The 8226-nt window shown below is 29.8% G+C and overlaps 1 long non-coding RNA gene and 1 other non-coding gene across 3 annotated transcripts; both read left to right on the top strand.

Moving 5' to 3' along the window:
- The first annotated feature begins 1817 nt into the window (after positions 1 to 1817).
- On the top strand, positions 1818 to 4512 carry LOC141701521 (uncharacterized). Of its 2 annotated transcripts, XR_012566808.1 has the most exons (6): positions 1818 to 1950; positions 2137 to 2211; positions 3219 to 3374; positions 3569 to 3619; positions 3703 to 3758; positions 4320 to 4512. It is a non-coding gene; the product is annotated as an uncharacterized LOC141701521 (long non-coding RNA). The 2 variants fall into 2 exon arrangements; XR_012566809.1 differs by lacking the exon at positions 3219 to 3374.
- Positions 4513 to 6647: 2135 nt separating this feature from the next.
- On the top strand, positions 6648 to 6737 carry LOC141701522 (small nucleolar RNA snoR1). The gene has a single exon (XR_012566810.1). It is a non-coding gene; the product is annotated as a small nucleolar RNA snoR1 (small nucleolar RNA).
- The last annotated feature ends 1489 nt before the right edge of the window (positions 6738 to 8226 follow it).

Below are 8226 nucleotides of genomic sequence, written 5' to 3'. Positions count from 1 at the left end.
TGTACTAGTCAAACTGATGTTTGACTGTTAAAATGACAAATCAAATAAAATTGTTTTCATCTGAAATTTTCGTTATATCACTAATATATATATATATATATATATATATATATATATATATATATATATATATATATATATATATATATCTATTGACATTAGAACGGTTGGATCGATGTAAAATATTTATAAAAAAATCAAAACACCATTTAAGGACTAAACATTATTTGGTTGTACTAGCTGATGTTTGACTTTTAAAATGGCAAACACAATAAAATTATTTTGATCTGAAATTTTCGTTATATCACTAATTTATATATCTATTTTCATTCATACGGTTGAATCGATGAAATGTATTTTTTTTAAATTAAAACACCAATTTAGGATTAAACACTATGTAGTGTACTAGTCAAACAGATATTTGACTTTTAAAATGTAAAAACAAATAAAATTATTTTAATCTGGAACTTTGTTTATATCACTAATATGTATATCTATCGAAATCCATAAGGTTGGATCGATGATAAATATTTTTAAAAAAATCAAAACACCAATTCAGGACTAAACACTATGTATTTGTACCAGGAAATTTAAAATAATAAAACCTTAATATCTGAAGTATTCAAACCCACAAAAAGGTCTCGTTAAAACCTCCAAAAGTAAAAATCAATGGGAAAAAAGATGAAGGAGTAAAAAGAGTTCCCTGATCAAATTACATTATTTACACTTCTAATAAAACTAGTGTCTTGAGCTAGAGGTAAAAATTGCTCGTGTCATCAAAATTTGTAGTTAAGTTGCATTGTACTCCGAAATCCTTGGCTATATGGTTGTGCTTTAAAATTTGAAACTCTTCCATTATCGAGAAGTGCACCATATCATCAAAATTGTAGCAAAATTATATTGTACTCTTGTAGCTAATCATTTTAGAGTCTTATAATAGAACACTCATTTATATTTTTTCAAACATCCTTAAAATGAGAACAAATAAAATAAGGATAATATTTTAGAATAAAAAATATTATATGTGATCAAATGTATAATCTAACCAAAGAAAAATTTAGTTAGACACAAATTGACACATGATTGCCTCTAAAAAGCCAAAATTATGCGATTAATAATCCACCCATAAAAGCTACACTAACAAACCATTAATGGCACAAAACCCTCTTAAAGGTAACGTACTTATATTATATTATCAAATTAATACAAACTGTTTGTGCTCTTTATAAGAGATCATTTTGTCATATTAGCCACAAGATGTATATATCTATAATAATACAGGAGTCATGTTTAGCCTCTTACATTATTTTTAGTTTCAACACACAGTTATGTATAAAAAATGATAAAAATAACCATTTTTTAAATTAATCAAAATAATCATTTCAAAAAAAGTGGTCAATTTTTAGCCAATTGGATACTTCACCAAATGGGTATCACAATTTATATAAGATACATTACTAGTAGTTGGATGTTTCATATATACATATCACTACTACAAATTTAAACTTAGAATACACCACTTATATAACACTTTTTTTATATGCTATGGAAGGGATATGCTAATATAACGTTTTTTAAATAAATGCTATGCAAGGTGTAATCAGCTAATTTAAAAATAAATATAAAATAAATAACACATGCTACCACGACGTTTTGTGAGTAAACACTATCTAAGAAGTAGCTTGTATAGCATTTGCACAAAAGCTATGTAAGTAAATGTAATTTAAGTATTTAATTTTATTTTTTTATTAATTTCTAAACACTCCCAAAGCCCTTTTACAAACGCTTCCTAAAAAATAATTTTAGATGTTTTACTTGCTAATTTCTCTTCATTGTGTATGGAACATAGAGACGTCTTTGTATCTCTACCTTCTAGAGCTACATCTGAAGAATCAATTCGAAGCCTTGATTGAGCACTTTGCCTTCATTGAACGAATCTTAACTCGACTTGTAAGTATTTAGTTTGGGTTTTCAATTGGGTTCTTCCTAATTTGTTGGTTTCTAAATTTAGGGTTTTAAATTTGGATTCTATCTACGGTTTTCTTTACTTGCCCTGTTATGTGCTATTTTGCTGTCTTGGGTTTTTTCTAATCTTTTTTTTTTGTTTATGGACTATGTTGGAGAACTTATTCACAGGAGTTGAACCAACTCAAAGGGGAGTTCAGATATCTAGTGATACCATGAGTAACATATAAAAAGAAAGACAATAAGGTAAAGTATATATATGATTTTTAGAAGTAGCAGTATTCTCATATTTCATAGAAAGAATATACTCTGCTATTCAACCATACAACCACAATTGCTTATGCTAGACTCCATAACATATACAATTATGCTTAGCGCAATATATATAGTTATTATTTTTCTGTAAAAGGTACAGTTTTTCTTGTCTATAAGCCCAAAGACCAATTCATTTTGAACATCATGAGCTTGGTTATATCTGTAAAATGTTGGTGGCTAGTGAGAAGGATTGAACAACAAAGCTAAAACCTATGCCAAGTGCCTGACTAGTAAGTGACCAAAATAATAATGGAGTGTCATTTATAAGGTAGTAATATGCAGCTCATATATCATAATATATCTTTCTGAGCATTATGAATAAATACATGGTTAGTTCACATATCAGGTATAACATATGAATGATTTATATTGGAGATTACTTGAAGATATATGGGGACCAAGAAAACTTGATCCTAAGCGTTTACGTGGCTACTAACAAATTCTCTGTAAATTACAGAACCAGAGTACCAAGTTCTTTGCACTCTAGGTCTTTATAGTAATTAATATATTAGAATATTTTTGGTTTGGCCTAGGTTTTTCTTGTACTTGTGAGTTCAAAATAGGTTCCTTATAACAAATTTACTTACCAAATAAAAAAGGATTTAAAATTTATGTCTAGGAGTATATTTAATAGTTGTTTACATTAATTTTATGACCGAAGTACTAGCAACCTCCTTGTCAGGTGGTAAAATATGAGTATTTTTTATAGGCCCAAGTTTATCTGTTTTGCATTATTTTGTTGGCATTCTTTTCTAATCTTCTTGGTTTCAAATAAAGAGCCCTGAGTGAGAGGATCCAGTTCCTGAAATCGACACATACTTATGCTTGTTGTTATCGATAACACCCCTGGCTACTGTAATTGTTATTGAGGAGGTTGAGATTTTTCTTATGGATGCTAATTGTTATTGAGGAGGTTGAGATTTTTCTTATGGATGCAGATAAGCACCATTGCACAAATCAATAGGTAGGCAGAAAAAGTTCTCAGAGAACTTCGAAATGACTTGGTTTCCAGCGTGCAGCAATTGGGAGATTATAAAGGCTTGCTAACTCCACCACGATAATATAGTGAACGTTACCTTATTTTCCACTTTTAAGTAGGTTTTCTTGTCAAAATTAATTTGCTTATAGTTTTGTGAATTATAATTAATTTGCTCTCTGCCTTGATATTTATAGAAGTATCAAACAACAAATAATTACAATGACACTATTATCCATTGCTGAACACCCACATTGCAAAAATACCATAATGGATAATCTTCTCAGTTTCCTTGTTTTTTTGCATTCGCAGAAGTCTTAATTTACTAGGTGATTTGGGCACATCAAAGTCACAGTTCCTTAAGTAAGAGCTTCGCACTTGCGGAAAATTGATTCTTATAAAAAATATATTATAACTAATATTTGTTTTTTGGAATTTGTTTACAGAGTATGTTGAAAGGACCTGGACATAGGGATGTTTACACAGCAGGGAACAAATTTTTGTATGTCCTGCATCAACCTTGTTCTGTTTCTTATGTGCAACATATATAATTTGATGTTTGTCTATATGAAAATCAAAGTGATTTAATACTTGATTTAATCTTATCTGTGATGTTCTTGATTGCTTTTTAATTAGTTGTATGTCTAACATGTTAGTACCTGAATGCTTGTCAATAGGATAACGTTTTTGAGGCTTTTAAGTGCTCTCGAAATATTTGTGATGATTGTAATTGATCAATAGATAAGCAATTACTGGGAACTTATCAAGGCTCTTTTCAAGAGATGATCCTGAAAAATAAAAGAAACCCAGCATTTGCCTATATCAAGTAATGTACAAATTATTTCACTATTGCCCACCCCCGATCATGCTGGTTGTTCTCTTTCCTTTGTTTACTGTCTAGTTTAAAAGAGAGGCATTGTTTGGTAAAGTAATTACACATGCTGCCATGCTGGAAGTTGTGCTTGGGGAATAGTTGATGTTTTCACAAAAATAACCTTAAATTTTAATCTACTGATTTTAGTATACAACACAGCGAGCTAATCAATTACAATTATAATTTCAGGAATTACTAGGGACTGCCTGTTAATGAGAATGAAGACACCTAAGTAGCAGGAGATGATTGATCTTAATCTGAAAGGTGCTTTCACAGAACAAGGGAGAATTATTGTTTACTTGGGACTAATCTGATAGAGAAACACTGAGAATAACACACATGGTTTAGATATTAGAATTATGGTTCAGTGAAATTAGAAACTTATGAGACTTTTGATGATGAAAATTTATGCATTTATGCAATATTTGTTTACATTAGTTATTTAACAGTGCTCTTTGATTTCAATTAAATAAAAAAAGAATGAAATTTTTTAAGGCTTTGTTAAATTATTTAATTGATACATTTGTTTTTGTTTTAATTTTTTTATTAAATTTTTAGGTACATTATGGGTAAAATTAAATAAGAAAAAAAATTAATTTTAAAATTTTCAAAAAACTTTTGTTTAGATAGCCCTCAATGAAGAGCTATGGAAGTAACAATATAATATAAAAATATAATTTGCATAGCACATATGAAAGTGTTATTAAAGTGAGAGCTCCTCTATATAACTTACTTCTATAGCGTTTTAAAAAGTGTTATCTAATAGTATAACACTTGCATAGCACAATAAAAAGTGCTATATAAGCCACTTGCACTTGCATAGCACTGGCTTACATAGCACTTAAAAGTGCTATACAAGTTGAAAAATAAACGCTATGCAAGTATAAATCTATAGTAGTGTATGTTATTGACAGTTGGGTATCTTATGTATATTGCCGATTGTGTATCCCAAAGGTTATTGGCCAAAATTCTGAAACTAGTAATTTATGATTAATTCGTCATGGCGATGATGGATACAAAAGGTATTCCTTGGACATTTCTATATTATTTTTATTAGTAGTCTATTATTCGGTCATATTTTTTTCCACGACACATTTCTTAATTTGAGAATAAATAGAGACAGAAAATGCATATTTCTAGTTTTTGCCCACATCTATACTATACTATAATAACCGAAATGGGATATAATTTGTAGTTTGGTTAACCCCTCATTTTGGTTATATCACTCATATATATATCTATTAACATCCATATGGTTGGATCATTGAAAAATATTTTTTTTTTTAAAAAGCGAAACACCAATTCTAGAATAAACATCAATTAGTTATACTAGTCAAATTGAAACTTGACTATTAACATGGCAAACCAAATAAAAATATTTTGATATGAAATTTTAGTTATATCACTAATATATATATATATATATAAATTGACATCCATATGATTAGATCGTTGAAAAATGTTTTTTTTTAAAATCGAAACAACATTTTCTGGAATAAACACTAATTTGTTGTACTAGTCAAACTCAAGTTTGACTATTAAAATGGCAAACCAAATAAAATTATTTTGATATAAAATTTTGGTTATATTACTAATACATATAAATTGGCATCCATACGGTTGGATTGTTAAAAAATATTTTTTTAAAAACCGAAACACCATTTCTAGAATAAACACTAGTTTGCTTTACTAGTCAAACTCAAGCTTGACTATTAAAATGGTTAATCAAATCAAAATATTTTGATATAAAATTTTGGTTATATCACTATTATATATATAAATTGACATCTATACGGGTGGATTGTTGAAATATATATATATATATATATATATATATATGTTTTGACATTCATATGGTTGCATCATAGAAAAATATTTGAAGAAAAATCGAAAACACCAATTCTGGAATAAACACTAGTTAGTTGTACTAGTTAAATTAAAACTTGACTGTTAAAATGACAAATCAAATAAAATTATTTTCGTATGTAAAATTGGTTATATCACTAATATATATAAATATATATACACATCCATTCAGTTGGATCAAAAAATAATTTTTTTAAAAAATGAAAAAACCAATTCTAGTTAGTTGTACTAGTCAAACTGAGAAAATTTATGATAAAATTTACCAAAATCATAATTTCATATTTTAATTAAAATTAAGTTGTTAAGATATATTTATATATTATAATATTTTTTAAATAAAAATTTAAATAATTATTATATTTATGTCCTAAAATTAAAAAAGGAATTATATATTACAATCAATTCAATTTATTTAAAAAAAATCAATTCGATGAGGAGTAAATTATATGTTTAATGGGCCAGGGCCTATATGGACATGCTGGGAAAGCATTAGTAATTTGCAAATCAAGCCCATTCAAAAGGCTACATATTCTCTGTCTCAAAACCCTAATTTAGCAGCAACTTTTCTCTCTCTTCTCTCTCTCTCCTCTATCTCCCTTTCTCTCTTTCTCTCTGGTTGAGCCTATTCTTATTATATATACACTAACTATGGGCAAAGATGATTGATGCTATTTTTCTGACACCTCTTGTATGAGAAAAGACTTTGCTTTTCCTTGAGCACGTTCAGCAACACTTTAAGCCATATTTTTTTATTTGATTTTTGGTTATTTATTTGATATATAATGTTGATGTATATATGAATTATATGTATGCGAGTGCAATTGAAGGCATCCTCTTTTACTCTCCTTATGAATTTGAAATGGTATATGGATCGATTTGTGGCTTTTGTGTTTTGATGAGACTGTTCAGTTTGGTGATTGATGTAGTTTTTTTAATTTAGTTGTATGCTTATATATGGATATTTGGATGGTTTTTTCCAATTTGATTTTGTGCGATTATTGTTATGTGTTTTGAGGATATTGATGTTTTACAATTTGACTCATCGACTTATTACTAAGATTTCTTTCAACAAGCTAAGTAATGTTTTTAAGAGAGGTGCCTTTGGTGTTGTGTTTTCCGGACTGTGATAATTTTTTTTGCTGAATTGGAATGGCGCTAACGATCTGGTTGGCCGGCATTGGGAAATAGTACTTGCAGTGAGTTTATCGGGCCTAAAGGTTTCATAATTCATGGTGTCGTTCAGTCAATTGTTTCAATAGTATCAGATTATAGTTCTTCATGCTCTCGCTTCGCTTCTCGAAATTCAAGAGTCTAGGTCTATTTTAGCCGGATTTTTGAAGCTTGCCGGAATCTGGAATTTTTCCGATTCCGACGAGATTTTTTAATAAACCGGTGTTTGTTTATTCGTCTGGATGGGGTTGAATTTAATATCTTATGATTGACAAGATACGGTCGAGTTTAATAATTGGGCGGGCTTTTTAAAATATTTCAAACATTTTAATTATTTTGGTGGGATTTTCAAATTTTAAGTGAAAAATCAATTTGGACCGACGTCGATTGAATTTGACCGATCGAATTTAACGGTCGTATTTAACCAGTTGTATTTAGACGGTCGTATTTAGACTAAATACAACCGAATACTAAATATCACTCCCATATGTACGATTAGGTCCAAAACCGGTCGTATATAGATACGACCGGTTTTGGACCGGTTGTATTTAGCCGTGTTTCTTGTAGTGATTGGAAGCTGTAGAGTGGTCAATTCAGCAAAACCTCTCTTCAATCAATGGAAAAATGCTCAAGAGAAAACCTTTAACACATCTCTTTGGTTCATGACACCAGTGGATGGTGCGTAGCATTAGACCGTACCAGATGAAAATACGATTAAACTAAATACTGACACAACACTATTTGCAGCTTCTTATTATTTTAGTTTTTCTAGAGTGGCTCGAGATTATGTATGTGGACTGATTGAGGCTATAGAATGATGCAAGCAAGGCAACATTTTATCATAAGTGGCCACGGAAGTGGCCACGGAAAAAGGCATCAGGAAAGCCTTGGTTAGCTTTGAGTTGGATAAAAAAACAGTGGAGTAGCGTGGTGGTAAAAACAGATTTCAACTGGTCATACATGTAGGAATGGGCAGGGGGCACTTCGAGGTCGGGAAGTGGTGGTGTCCCCGCCCCCAATCCCGATCCCAAAAACCGCGCTGAACCCCGATCCCTTCCCC

Source organism: Apium graveolens, unplaced genomic scaffold, assembly GCF_009905375.1.
Source record: "Apium graveolens cultivar Ventura unplaced genomic scaffold, ASM990537v1 ctg3971, whole genome shotgun sequence".
Lineage (NCBI taxonomy): Eukaryota > Viridiplantae > Streptophyta > Magnoliopsida > Apiales > Apiaceae > Apium > Apium graveolens.
The sequence above is the reverse complement of the archived record's forward strand: the minus strand, read 5'-3'. Positions and strand labels throughout refer to the sequence as shown.